At 37.6% G+C, this 14,516-nt stretch overlaps 1 protein-coding gene across 18 annotated transcripts in view; it reads right to left on the reverse strand.

Moving 5' to 3' along the window:
• PARD3 (par-3 family cell polarity regulator) overlaps window positions 1-14,516 on the reverse strand; it is a 766,077-nt gene that overhangs the window by 524,918 nt on the left and 226,643 nt on the right. The gene's annotated exons all lie outside the window — the stretch shown is intronic.

Below are 14,516 nucleotides of genomic sequence, written 5' to 3' on the forward strand. Positions count from 1 at the left end.
AAAGATACTATAAATGGGAAATCACTGGAATTAGTAATTCAGAGTTCTTGGTGTCAAATATTCCTGGTGGAGCTTTAAAAATGAGCATATCCAAGCAATCCAGAAAGAATGGCTTATTGCCTCCTGTTCCCTAACAAGTCTCCATTTTCGTTTGGATTCTAAAAACAGTACAAGTCCCTTAGATATATGCTCCTTAATAATCAAGACATAACAGGTGTGCAAAGACGTGGGTCTAACTGAAGCTGTCTCAATTATAGGACTTGGAAGAACAGAATTTTTGCAAAGGTCTAAATGTCAATAACTTCAGAACTTTGGGAAATGCATATCCACTGCTGGAATCTGCTTCAGAAGTAACTGTATGTTTCATTCCACTTTCCTGGAGTGTGTTGAGTTCAGTATTATCAGTACTTGGCAGGATACCCCCAACAAGGGATGAAAAGAGCAGCAATAGAAGGTTGTGTAGAAGGAGGATGAATCAGATCTACAGGGGTAAAGCACTCTGGGAAGTGGGGCCAAGAAGCTGAGCAGAAAGAATGAAGCACAGGATGAGTCTGGAAGGGTGAAGGGACTAACAGGGAAGGAGGCTTCTAAGGAAGAGGATCTCGGCGCATAAATGCAAGGGACCTTGTGCCTCTCTCGTCTTCAGGGCAGCTATGATGCCAGTAGGAGAGCATGCTGAGTTTTTTGTCTCTTCCATATTGAGAAAGCAAACACACAGGTTTATCCAGACCTGGAATAACAAATCTTCATTTGCAACAAAAAATAAGGAATCTTCACAATTCCTTATCTACAATCCCAAAATCAAAATGCTCCAAAAGGAACATTTCTTCAGTAAGTTTGTAAGAAACACATTTGCTGGCAAAACCTAACCTAAACTGAGGCAAAATTACTTATAATATGTAGTTAATCACATGATTTGCTGCATAAATATCAATGTTTTGATTACTATAAACACTGAAGGGAAAAAAGACATCAATTAAGAAGGGCACCTGGTAGCTAACTGGTCTTGAAGGAGGAGGAGGAGGAAGAGGAGAAGGAGCTGCAACAGCAGAAGCCTAGTAGCCATTTCTACACAGAAGCCTTTCACATAAACTGCACTTCATGAAGAAGTCTGTGCTGAACTGCCTGCCTGCACTGTGTTCCTGCTGTCTGAGCCAGTCCTTTAAAAAGGAATTCCTGCAATCCTATTTCAATCCACAGCACTGGCTTCCCCCATCGGATCCAAGCTGTAGAGCTCCATTCACAGCAGCTCTCCTCTGACCAATCATGACAGTACTTTTTGGACAAATCGAACTGCAAGGATCTGTAGTCCTCATTTGCATGAGGATTCACCAATCAGGACGGGGCAGGGGAATACTATTCATGTAAGCCAGCTCGCCTCTGATTCTAAAAGCACAATTTCCTTTTTACCCAAAACTGAAAACTGTGTTTCCCCAGCTAGAGCTGAAACACAGAAGACGTCTCACCAGGGTGTGGCAGACCAGCAGAGGAGCACAGAGGCAAACTCACACAGAGTGGAGCAGAGTGGAACAGAGCTAAGCTATTATATACTATGTTATCTTTCTAAAACGAGGAAAAAATGGATTTTAATATCTGGCCACAGGGATTTCAGGCAAGATATTGTAGTGGTCTGGGTGGTGTGCTGAAACCAAAAAAGACTGACTGCTAAATTTTCAGGAATGGTGAAAGCCGCTGCTAACACAGTCATTACTAAAAGTTAAATTATGCAAACTTGCAATAAATAAATTAAAATCAAAGGTAATAACTACTTATAACTCACCACTTCCTCATTACTTCATTGCATTCCACTGCCATGTATGGTCTAGAAGTTATTTATGTCTATTGCATCTGTATGGTGTGTTCCTAAGCTCCACATACAATGATGACAAGTTGGCTTCTTGAATCTGGTCATGGTGGAATATTTACACCACAGAAATCAGCAAACACTACAAATTAGTGGACTGTTAAATATTTACAAGCCCATTAATATTTCAGGATCTCTTGAAACTATGGATACAAAATTACTGCTTTTAGGATCTTAGAGTTTAGAAGAGGTGTTCCCATGCACAACAGATTGTATAGAGGTCAGAATTTAGGAGCCAGAGTCCACGGAGAGCAGAAGCTTCAGGAACCATAATGCCCTTTACCAATGTTTTATTTGCCATCAGACAACCTACATGGGTGGGCTTCTCCACGCTGCCTTCTACTCCATTTCCCGTGCACTGAAATAGAGGTTAAGATCCCCTCCACTAGCACACATTAGGGGAGGAACTGTTGTCCATTGTATTCAGTGTTACATGTGCAGGGTCTAGACCAGTGTCTTGGCACATGCCAGGAACAGAATAAATATTTACTGAAGATATGAATGAACCTTCCAAAGCACCATGTGGTTCAATACACATTATACTTCAAATAACATAGGTAAGAAAAATTGCCAGTGAAACAGACCATCTGCTAAATTTCCTCTAGTATGAGAATTCATGGGGAAAAAACGAGTATTCTATTATATTCATAAATATTCATCATATTCCTTTACTTTCTGGCTTAAACAAGTTATTTTTATTAATGAATCTGAAATCTAACTTACTTGAGCTATTATTTCTATGAAAAAATAACCAAGTTCCAAATAACTAATTTTAAAATGAAGTTTTAAAGCATAAACCCTTTCCTACATTGGAGACATGAAGCCTAAAAACATACTTACCACAAAAATTTTTTCTGGAGTTTTCATAGCTTTCATTTAAGACATACGTAAAATTTTCAACAAAAAAAAAAATCCAAAAAATTAAATACTCAAAACATTCCATAAAACATATTCAAAATGATAAAGTAAATTCATAAGCTGATTTTTAGACAATAAAGTTAATGTTTTCTCTGTTATCACAATATTTAGAAGGCATTCAGAAGATTTCTTATTTATTGCTTAAGAGAAAACTTCACTCTATACATACTGCAGTATAATTGATATTTCACATATAATCTTTGCATAAAGAAAAAAACAAATGAAAAGGAAAGGACTCCCAGTGCTTAAGCACCTAACTTTAGAAAAGCTTTCTTTAGAGAAATGAAAGTTTAAAACTCTAATTGTAGTACTGAGACACAAAACACCTTATGTCTCAAAATCCAACCTCTATTCCTAAAGAGGTAACAAAATTCTCTCATTCTATGAATCCTCTACAGGTGAATTCTGGATTCACAGAAAACCTTCCACTTGCATCTTGTATAGAGCCTCCTGCAGCCCAAGACTGCACAATCTTCTCACACTGATAGCAGAACTTCTTATCTCCTAAACAAAGGAATCCACAAGTTCAGACCACACCACTGACATCTGTCTTGTGTGTTAGGTGTCACATCACAGGCAAGAGGGCCATTTGGCAGTTCTGGGGACTCAACAGCAGCTATTTTTCAGAATCATCATTATACATGCATCTACAGGAACCCCGGAATAAATAATGTTCCTCAACCTTGGTGTGCCTCACTCTAAGAAATTCCATATATATGAAAATATTGGGTTGGCCAAAAAGTTCATTTGTTTTTTGGCCTAAGATGACTCTAGTAGTGCTTAGTTGTCTTTAACTTCATTGGAAACAATTTTGTTACCTTATAATCATGACAGCTGTCATATCAGTGTGCATTTTAAAAAATTATCAAAATTGGTGAATTTTTGTGTAGCCATTTTAACATAAAAGATGGAAGAAATAAGCAAATTTTCAGGATATTATTCTTCATTATTTCAAAAAAGGTAAAAACACAACTGAAATGCAAAAAAGGATTTGTGCTGTATATGAAGTAGGTGCTGTGACTGATCAAATGTGTCAAAAGTGGTTTACAAAGTTTCCTGCTGGAGATTTCTCTCTGGATGATGTTCCATGGTTGGGTAGAACAGTTGAAGCTGATGGTGATCAAATTGAGACATTAACTGAGAATAATCAATGTATACCAGCAGGAAATAGCCAACATACCCAAAATATTTAAGTCAATAAAGTTATGAGTCAAAATGAAATGTGTCTTTTTAAAGGAAAAAACATAGGGACTTTTTGTCCAACCCAACAATTTGTCTTTACTGTACACAGAGTTTTAGCTGAATGAGTGAGTCCCTAAGTGCCAAAGGGACTCACTGGATCCAGGAAAAAAAAATCTCTGCAATAATTTTAAATAAAATAGTATGGAATGAACAAAATAGAATATAAAAACATCAACACACATTTCAAGCAGTGAGGCTGTCTGGGACAGTAGGGGACATGTACATTTACATATCTGCTCATTGGGCCACCAACTCAAATGTACTTACTCTATCTAGAGCAATGGTTTTCAATCAGGGGACACTGGTCATGCCTGGAGACACTTTTGGTTGTCACAATGAGGGAGGGTGCTATTAGCATCTAGTTGATATATCTTGAGGAAACTGTTAAGCACCCTGCAATGCACAGGACAGTCCTCCGAAGAAAGAACAAACCAGCCCAAAATGTTGCTAGTGCCAACATTGAGAAATCCTGTTAAAAAAGACTCTTGAAAGTTTAAAGGCTAGTAAGTGACTCTGTAGTATACCCAATCTCATGATCACCCCTTAGGACATACATGAACTTACATATCCATTGTCTTAAGTAAAGTCTGCTAATATTTAAAAAGTAAATTTAACAATAGCCTCTCAATACTATCAAAAGTTGATTTTTCTCCTCATTATATAAATTATAGCTCCTTACTGCAAAGAATTTTGAAACTAAAAAGAGAATTAGGCATTCTGTGACAATTTTTTAAAAGAGCAAGGCAGGATAGTCTCATAATATGTAAACCTTTTACCAGAAAAGTAATTACTTCCTATGTTAGATATATTGTGAATAAACTGTTGGGTTTTAAACTCTTTTTGTTCGTACTTTATCATTTCTCCCACAAAACTTTAACAATAAGACAACTCTCACTCACATGTTAGAAAATGCCAGAGTTGAGTAAAGTTGAGGGGGGAAAAAAAACCCTAAAATGTAAAATGGTGAGAAAGGGAGGAACAGAAAGTAAAATGAAGAAAGACCAAACCAGGAAAACACAGGCAGAAACCTACTTCCTATTCACCACGTGTGTTTCTTAAACCACAATGCAAATTAACTTTTTTTTTTAAAGATTTTATTTATTTATCTTTAGAGGGGAAGGGAAGGAGAGAGGGAGAGAAATATCAATGTATGGTTGCCTTTCGTGCATCCCCTGCTGGGAACTGGCCTACAGGGAACCGGCCTGCAACCCAGGCAAGTGCCCTGACTGGGAATCGAACCGCAATATCTGGTTCACAGGCCCGCGCTCAATCCACTGAGCTACACCAGCCAGGGCGCAAATTAACTTTTTATTGAAACTTCCCACCTGCAACCTGTTCATAGACACAGCCATTATTACTCTGGAGAACCACAAACAGTGAAGGATTAAATGTAGACAAGGTCCTATTTTGTTTTTTCATACTGCTGAGAAATAAAGACTACATAACAGAGTACAAACTGTAAAGTTCTAAGGATTTTCTTAAAAATATTTTAAATCATAGCTTGATAAGTCACAGCCATTATATTTAAAGGAATCCTAATTACATTGAAAGAAAAGTGGATATTCTTTCTGTCACAAGTAAGATCTCAGAACACATGAATTATTTCAGAAGCAGCAGCTAGTATCCAAGGATGCATTTTTTTTCATCTAAGCATGAGTTTCATTGGAAGATCAGTAAATAGTCCATTTAATAGTATTGTGGGAGGAATACTAAATTGTGTCAACACCATCTATTCAGTGACTGCCCCTATCTCGCACCCATCAAGAAAATTACATAAATGAAGCTTCCCTCTCACAGGTGATAGCAGATCACTGGAAACTCATAACAATACTTGGTTGGCCATTCCAGTTGTTTTAAACATCTGGTAGAAATAATACCATTACAAGAGACTTAGTTTCCACAGATCTTTCACAAGTTAAAAAAGAAATTAAAGCTCACAGTGTAATACTATTTTAACTTTTGTTTTATTTTAAAATTCTGGAAAAGAAACCCATGTTCAAATGAATTAGATCCATCAGAAACATAAAGAGCCCTAGCTGGTGTAGCTCAGTGGACTGAGTGTGGGCCTGAGAACCAAAGGAGTGCGGTTCGATTCCCAGTCAGGGCACACACCTGGGTTGCAGGCCAGTTCCCAGCAAGGAGATGCACGAGAGGCAACGATATATTGATATTTCTCTCCCTCTCTCCTTCCCTTCCCCTCTAAATATAAATAAATTAAATCTTTAAAAGAAAAGAAACTCTTTAAAGAGAGTTTACATAGAAGGAAAATAACTTTTATTAAAAGACTTTCATTAAAATTAGTCCAATATTATATACCGTATTTTTCAGACTCTAAGACACACTTTCCCCTCCCAACTCCCCCCAAATTTGAGGGGAATAATGCTGCTGTTGAGCTCCATTTATATTTACACTGGTGAAATATTATGTTGTTATGTAATATTTTACCACATCTTTTGCTTCACAACTTTTTTTCCTATTTTCCTCCTCTAAAACCTAGGTGTATCCTATGGTCCAAAAAATGCAGTACTTGTATTTTAAGTATATAGTTAAATGTTACCAAAATCCTCAAAAATCTAGATCATTCTTAAATAAGTGAAGTATCCTGAATTAAATTTCCATAATAATTTGAAAGAATTCAAAGTTGACTACTTAAAGGAAATGTAACTAGATGATAATAAGTTTACCCAAGAAATGATTTAAATGTTATCCACATGGTGGTTAAAAAGAAAAGGTTATATAACTTACTTGTTCAAAATAACACCTGCTCTTATACTGCCCTAACCCAGAGGTTTTCAGAATGTAGTCTCTGGCCAGCAGCTTCATCACCAGGAAACTTGTTAGAAATGCAAATACCCTACCCTAGATTAAATAAGTCAAAGATTCTGGGCTGAGGCCTAGAAATCTGTTTCCACAAACCCTCCAGTCAACTCTGTGGCAAACCCAAGTTTGAGAAACACTGCCCTCACCTTCTAAAACTGACAAAATGAGGCCTGAGGGCAAGAAGGACTAATTAGAGTATTTGTACTAAACAACACACATGATTTATCTGATTTAATCATTATTTTATGACAGAGGAACGGTTATTCTCACATACATGGGAGCATCTCTGGCTTTGTGATATTAAGAACTAAGCCAAGACTAAGAGGCAGTATGAAGCCAAAGTTCACCATTAACCACTGTCCATGCTCCAACACTCCCAGGAGTGTTTCTCTCTCTCTTTCTGTTCTCATAGTACACAGTTCATCCACCCAATAAATGATATAACATTTTAAAAAATGAATATTTCCTAAATGTAAAATAGGGCATAATTTCAGTGTCTACTACACGTGCTTCAATACCACACAGGCATTAACGTTAATCCATGCCTCAAAAAAAATATATATAGGCAGGGTGTTAATATTAGATGGCATTTGATTCCTCTTTCAGCTGCTCAAATCATTATTTAATTGCTTGACTGAAGAATAACTTAGGTAGCCCACCTCAACATCTTTGCCATTTGATCCCCTTTGCCTGACTAAAGGCAAAGTTTCCACAACAGATTCACCTAGAACCAAAATGCCAACTTCTCTAACCTGAAGGGGACCAAGTGGGAGAGACAGATCTTAACAGGCACTCACACTCAAGATTTAAAGTGGCATCTCCTCAAACTCATGGAAAGGAGAGGCCAAACACCACCACTACCCAAAAGCACTTGTCAGTAGAGACAAGATGTCAGGAAGAACCCATCAACATGGATATTGAAAGAAAAAATATTTATAATAGTTTTATTTAAAATGTTTTAAAACACCCTTGAATTTAGGAGACATTTTAATCACCATACACTCATGCTGTCTCAAACTTACTTTAATATATCTGTTAAAATATACAACCAGCCCTGGCTGGTGTGGCTTAGTGGACTGAGTGCCAGCCTGCAAACCAAAGGATCACCAGTTTGATTCCCAGTCAGCGCACAGGCCTGGGCTGCAGGCCAAGTCCCCAGTAGGGGGCACACAAGAGGCAAATAGACATTGATGTTTCTCTCCTTCTCTTTCTCCGTCCCTTCCCCTCCTCTAAAAATAAATAAATAAAATCTTAAAAGTGTTCAATTATAGGGGATATATTTTCTGCTATGCATTCATCTGGTTTTCAGTTCCTTACACACTATGAGCATGTTTGTAATACAAAAAAAAGTGTACTTATAACAGGACTTCTGCCAAGATGGAGGCGTAGGTGGAAGCACTGTGCCTTCTCACACAACCAAGTTTAAAAACAACAAAGTTTTAACAACAAAAACGCAGCCAAACCACAGAAAATTGAACTACACGTAAGTCTGACAAAACAAACCCTTCAGCCAAACCGGCAAGAGGGGCAGAGCCAGCAGTGGAACGGGGTCAGGCAGGAAAGATCCACCAGACCAACCCAGGCGCCCAACCCAGGCACTCCAGCAGCCATAGGCGGATCCCAGGTGTGGAGTAGCGGATGGACCCACTAAGGGCGCAAAGCGGTGGACTCACTGAGGGCTGACCATGGTCACACATTTGTGCGCATTTAAACCGGTGAAGGAGCAAAGCGGTGAGACAGACCAAGCAGGTCCCAGTGGCGGGAAGTGGCAGAGGGGACCGCCATTGTCCCTCTCTGACCCCGACCACACACACAGCGTCACAAACCAGCAACCTGGGTGGTCCCTCCCGGTAAACACCAAGGCACCTCTCCTCGGACGTAACAGGCACAAACAGATCAAAATGTGGCTCAAGAACAACTCAGAGCCCCAGAGCCGATAAATCTAAGCAATGAAGAAATAGCCAAACTTTCAGATGCACAGTTCAAAACACTGGTCATCAGGATGCTCACAGAACCGGTTGATTACAGTCACAAATTAGAGGAACATATGAAGGCTAAACTAATTGAAATGAATGGAAATGCACAGGAAACTAATAGTAATGGAAAGGAAACTGGGTCTCAAATCAAAGGAGTGGACCAGAAAGAGGAAAAAAATGACCAAACAGAAAAGGATGAAGAAACAAGAATTCAAAAAATTGAAGAAAAGCTTAGGAACCTCCAGGACATGTTTAAACATTCCAACATCCAAATTACAGGGGTACCAGAAGGGGAAGAGGAAGAGCAATTGGAAAACTTACTTGAACAAATAATAAAGGAGAACTTCCCCAATCTGACAAAGGAAATAGACTTCCAGGAAATCCAGGAAGCTCAGAGAGTCCCAAAGAAGTTGGACCCAACAAGGAACACACCAAGGCACATCATCATTACATTAGCCAAGATTATAATGAAAGAGAGAATTCTAGAAGGAGCAAGAGATAAGGGGACTGTCACCTACAAAGGAGTTCCCATCAGACTGTTAGCTGGTTTCTCAAAAGAGACCTTATAGGCAAGAAGGGGCTGGAAAGAAGTATTCCAAGTCATGAAATCCAAAGACCTACATCCAAGATTGCTCTATACAGCAAAGCTTTCATTTAGAATGGAAGGGCAGATAAAGTGCTTCTCAGATAAGATCAAATTCAAGGAGTTCATCATCACCAAGCCCTTATTATATGAAATGTTAAAGGGACTTACTTAAGAAAAAGAAGATAAAAAAGATGAACAGTGAAAGGACAGCAAACTCAGTTACTAAGAACCACACCTAAAACAAAAGCAAATTAAGAGGACAGCTAGATCAGGAGTGAACCATAGAAATGAAGATCACATGGAGGGTTAGCAACAGGGGAGTGGGAGGAGGAGAAGGGGGGAGAAGGTACAGAAAATAAGTAGCATAGACAGTAGATAGAAAATAGGGGGAGGGCAAGAATAGTATGGGAAATACAGAATCTAAAGAACTTGAGACACGTGGTCATAAACTAAAGGGGGGAATGGAGGGGGAGGGGTGTGCAGGGTGGAGGGGAATGAAGGGGGGAAATAGAACTGTAATGGCATAATCAATAAAATATATTTTTTAAAAGTGTACTTATAACAAAAAATGTTAGAAATGAATGCAATAAAATGTTTTATACTTTTAGAAAAGAGCACATTTTCAGCATATGTTTATATTAAATAGTAATAAAAAGCTGTCTTAAATTTCAAAGTTAACATTTTATGTTAACAGTTAAAATGTGGCAACTTTAGTAAACTCACTATTGCAAAACACTGAATTAACTGGATAAATACATTTTTGCACAAAGAAGAAAAACAAGTACTTTGTAGATGACAGTAATTACCAATACTTATTTCATCAAGTTTCAGGGTTCCACTAAGAATAAATGCATTGTTTTTATTTTCACTGGAACTAACTTAAGCTGACTTTCCTACTCTTTCACACTGTTTTAAATATACTGATATTTAATGTACACTGGTGGGCAAAAGTAGGTTTATACTTGTTCCTATGAAAAGTAATAGAATAATTACTAAATGATAATAATACAGTAATAAACTGTTTCACATACTCACATCTGTAAACCTACTTTCGCCTACCTCTGTATTCTTTAGGTGCAGCACAATGAATAAGCACATTACAATGTAAGACCATGGTAGAAGCATCCCTGACAGCCAGATAAAACGCAGTCTTTTCTGTCAGAACACAAATGAAATAATCTGAAAACGCAAGAAATTATTAACCTGCCATCTAGTTTTCAAACACACAAATGCAGAAAATATTCTTAAAAATTTTTTACCTTACTCAAAAAAGATATTTTAATGAAAATTAGTTACTCATACTTTATCTCCTTTAACAGGAACCTAATCAACAAAACAAACAACCATGAGAAATATACACTGAAATTGAGAACAGGCTGACAGTGAACAGAGGGGAGGGGATAATGAGGGAAAAGGGTGAAGGGTTTACAGGAACAATTATAAAGGACACATGGACAATAACAAGATGGGGCTGGAAATGGGGGAGGGAGTTGGGGAGGACTGGGGTGGGGGGAAAGGCAGAAAACTGTACTTGAACAATAAAAAAAAGTAAATTAAAAAAAGAAAATTAGTTATTCAATATTTGATAATAAGAACACAGAAATTTTTCTAGTCTACAATGGCTAATGAAACTTTCAAATCCCCATGCAAATTTATGGAATGGGTGACATTATTGAACAATTAATCAAAAAATTAGAGGGAAGTTTCTATCGCCAGTCACTTCCATTAGCAGGTCAATTCAATGGACATTAGCAATTTACAGTCATTTACAAGAAAAAAAAATGTGAAACAAGGTTACGTGCTCTGCTTCGTTTCTCTATACTCACACAACCACTTAAAAACAGAACAGTGGGGGGTTAATAGTCAGATACAGAGATTTTTTTTCAACTGCACATTTTAAGCACAAACAACATAAATAACCTTCCAGAATTATGCCACATCACTTTTCCCCTTGGGAAAATTATAAATGTTACATATATCATTAAAGAATTAAATAATTATGACTGGAGATAATCACAGCACACATAAAACATGTGCATCACTGCCAATAATCTGTCCAGAGATTATTACACTGAAACATACAGCCCTTAAGCTCTGGAAGGAAATCATATGCTTAGCTCCCAATATTACACTGAAATGATGATCAAGTTGGAGGAGGAGATAGTAAGCACTTGGGTGGATTATTACTAAGAACTTTCTTGTTCAGCACAAACTGGCATCTCTTGCTCCAGTGGCAACTCAAATTGTAACACTGTTTATCAGAAAAAAAATGCATTGTTCTGCCAAAAAATAATTTTTCAGGCAGTGATTATGCTTAAAATGGCTAATTAACCAGCAGATTCTGACCATCAGTTCAAGTAAGTACTAAAAAATTAGCCCACATTAAACATAAAAAATTTCCCATGACTTCACAAGAGTTGTGCTTCTGTGGGCTCCAAAAGCTAACAAGATGGTGACAAACAAGATACCCAGAGGGGCTCACAACTACAGACAGCTCAATTTCTATCAATCAAGCACAGTCTCTCCCTTGTGATTTGTTAGGTTATACCAATTAACCAGTGTGCACTTTAAAAACTTATGTGAAAGTAGTAACATTTATTAATGCCACAACTCAGGGTTCTGTAAGTCAAAACAACCTTTCTTCATTCTTTTCAGTTTTATATTCCATTTCCTAAAAAAGTTTCTCTACTATGTAAACTAGTATGAAATTCACTATTCAAGGAGCATTAGTTTTACCTACAGCAGTTACTCAATGAACTGATTTATGAGCAATGTTCTACAACACCCTAGATGGGAACTTCCCTAAATGAGAAGTGCCAGTCTTCGTTCTGTTTCCTATAGCAATGGTAAAATCTAAAGAAAGAGCCACAACTATGATATCTTTTAAATCCAGCACCTTGGAAACTGCCTGCAATATTGCTGATTTCCAAATGAGAAACCCTCTGTGTTGTGAGCTTTACTGGGGCATGCTATGGGTTTATACCTCAACAGAACTCTGATGGCTGCCTTTGACTTGGGTCACTTGACAACAAAGTCTTACTAAATTATAAACAAAATCTACTTTAAATAATTTTCTCCTCTGAAAGCTAAGATGTTATGATGTACTCCAACAAGTCAAAATCAAACAAAACATTCTCTTATCCACAGCCCCAGTATTCACTTCACAGAGGTGAGACTCTTTTGTTCTGAATCCTGACAAAAGAGCCCACACTCCACAATATACAGTCAGAATGATTTGTGATGGGGTGAGTTGTTGCTTGCATGTGTTTTCTGCACTGTGTGGTAAGCTGACCAATCCTTGACCCTGTTGTACAGTTTTGCTTTTTCATTACATTGGTGACCATTTAGCAAAACTATTTAATATACCTCCCAAAACACAATGAATTTACACACTAGTTAAAAATGTACTTGGGTTTTCTTGTTCTTTTAAAATTATCATCCTACTGTCCTCAAACAGGAATAAATTTCACTGAAACACTACAGTCAGAAATTTTATTTCAGAAAGTAAAATCGCTGTGCCTCCATCTTCTGACGGGGATGCTCTTCCACTCTCCTTCAGTGGGTAGAGGCTACGGCACTCTGAAGAAGGGACATGGGGATGGAGACTGGATAGAACAAATCTCTGAGCCAGGCCACACTTTCACTTCTGAATGACATGCCCAGATAGTTCAATAAGCATATACTATCCATACAAAGTACACTCCTGCCAACTATGATCACACCACCTTCAATCAATATTGCCAATAATGTACTAATAAAGCAAGGACTTTGCTGGACCTTCTGGCAAAGCCAACTTAGTTTTTTAAAAATCCCACAAATTCTGTGAAATAAACAATGGTTCATTTGTTGATTCCTTAAATGGACAGATGGAGCACCCATATGTCCAGCTATGGGTGGACACATAACATAGATGCTCACAGGAAAAGAGACAGTCTCTGCATGTCACAATATAACACGCAGATTACTGCCGAACACTGTACATCTACATGTATTGAAACATATGCCAAAGAGAAACTAAATCCTTCCTTTAAAAAAATATATTACAATGCAACATAAAAAACTTCAAGAAAATCATGTCCACAGAGGCTTAAGAAAAAAAAACAAAAGTCACTGCTCAGGGCTTACATATTTTGTAATTCACTCCATTTTTAGAGATAATTAGGATTTTCTTCCAACTCAGAAAACAGAAATCTTTGCTGTACTCTTTTAACTACAGATTTAAAAATAAAACAGCAGGAGAACAATATTAAAAGGTTTCACTTCAAAAACAGAATGTTTTTTTATTATTTACACAATCTACTAATTTTTCACCTCTTCATTATTCTTAAGGACACCATGTCTGTACAACTCCAATCTAAACCATGACTTACAGGGATGACTTACTGTATAACAGTGGCCCTTCATTTTAAAACACAAAGAAAGTTCTACTTACGCAGGCCAATGTAATGCTGTGAGGACTACAGACATTCTCCCAAATGTATCTATTGCTCCTGACTCAGTTATAGAAAAACATATTAGAATTTAATATCTTCTTCAAAATGCATGTAAAAAAAGAGTGAGTCTGAATCAACTGAAGTTATAAAAGGAAGCCCCATGTAAATTACATAACTTAAAAAATTTCAATGTCACATTACTTTGCACACACACATCTCGAAGGGGTAAGAGAGAAACATTCACATTCTGAGGCATACAGGTGACTAGGTGGTTTTCCCAAAGCCTACAGGGATGATGACAGGATCATGGACAACAGCACCCATAGCTCCGCCCAATGCACCTTAATTATTTTTAACTGACTAACTTAATCTAATATCTGCAATACCTTAAAAGTTACACACATCATGTATAAAGTCATTTTTTAACTCACTGAGTATGTTCACTCACCAAAATGACATGGGTCATTTCAAGATGAAAGAGCTAAGAGTTCTGCCCCACTGTGATTTTCAATTCCTCTAGCCCTAGACTTAAGCTGTATCAAGAGGGCTGAGAAATTTGTCCCATACACCTGCACACACATTTTAAACCCAAACATCAAGGAGAAGTGCTGGGCATGAAGGCCTGATGAGGTGGGAGAGCCCACCTGCCCAGGCTCTGGACTGAGACCCAGACACCA

The sequence above is a fragment of the Artibeus jamaicensis genome, unplaced genomic scaffold (genome assembly GCF_021234435.1).
Source record: "Artibeus jamaicensis isolate MK-2021 breed Jamaican fruit bat unplaced genomic scaffold, CSHL_Jam_final contig_515, whole genome shotgun sequence".
Lineage (NCBI taxonomy): Eukaryota > Metazoa > Chordata > Mammalia > Chiroptera > Phyllostomidae > Artibeus > Artibeus jamaicensis.